Source organism: Penaeus monodon, chromosome 31 (genome assembly GCF_015228065.2).
Source record: "Penaeus monodon isolate SGIC_2016 chromosome 31, NSTDA_Pmon_1, whole genome shotgun sequence".
In the NCBI taxonomy this organism is placed as follows: domain Eukaryota; kingdom Metazoa; phylum Arthropoda; class Malacostraca; order Decapoda; family Penaeidae; genus Penaeus; species Penaeus monodon.
Window position 1 is genome coordinate 25,862,814 of NC_051416.1, and position 1,009 is coordinate 25,863,822.

Below are 1,009 nucleotides of genomic sequence, written 5' to 3' on the forward strand. Positions count from 1 at the left end.
CGGTCTAACCTGTACTTTAACATTTCCAATAGTATAAGAAAAAACACTGGTCATATACCATCAGCAACGATAAAAAAAAAAAACGAAGTGCGCCGCCCGGGAATCGAACCCGGGTCGCAAGAATGGGAATCTTGCATGATACCACTACACCAGCGGCGCCTCTGTATAGTATGAGTCAGTTTTCTATTATGTATCCGCCTGGGCCAGCACTGTTGCTTGTGAATATACTATTTCTGTGTGATTCAAAGGAAGGGTTAATTCTATATTAAGATCGTGATTATTTACGGTGATGAGACACGTGTTTTATTCGATTGTTCGACTAAAAAATAGTGATAATTGTATGACGTTTAGAAGTTCGTTGACCCTCAGTCAGTGAAGTTACATATTACAGTATGTTTCAGGTTCACTTGTCATCGTAATTTAAGGTAACATCGAAACCAACACATGAAGAAAAGTTAATAATATGTATTCCAACTGCTTGAAAGAAAAATTAATAATACGAATACAAAATCCCGTTCTTTATAAAGGAACATGTAGGGTAAACTCCTTTATTTTTACCATCCATGAGGCACGTCGTGGGATTTATCAAATATTGTTCTTATTTACTTCTTTTAAGCCCAAAAAGACACTTGCGTGTAAAGACAGTTTTCCAAATAAATAGAGAGAAGAGAAATGGAGGAATGAAATACGCAAAGGTAGTAAGTAGACAAGTAAGTGGAACTCGTTATTTCTATCCTTATCCTGTACACTGACTTTCAGTCTTGAATGTATAATTTTCCCTCATTACTGATTATGATTGAAATCATTATACCGATAACAGAGATGGACAGGAAACAAATTAAGTCTTATGCTAACATTTCCTACATTACTAATGATGATACAAGTAACGATGATGGCAAAGGTTATAATAAAAGTCTAGAGGGTTGTTATTTATAAAAGTCTTGGTGAATGTCAGTATACAGTGATAATTTGTTTCAGCTGACAACATAAGAAACAGTGTGAGAATCGC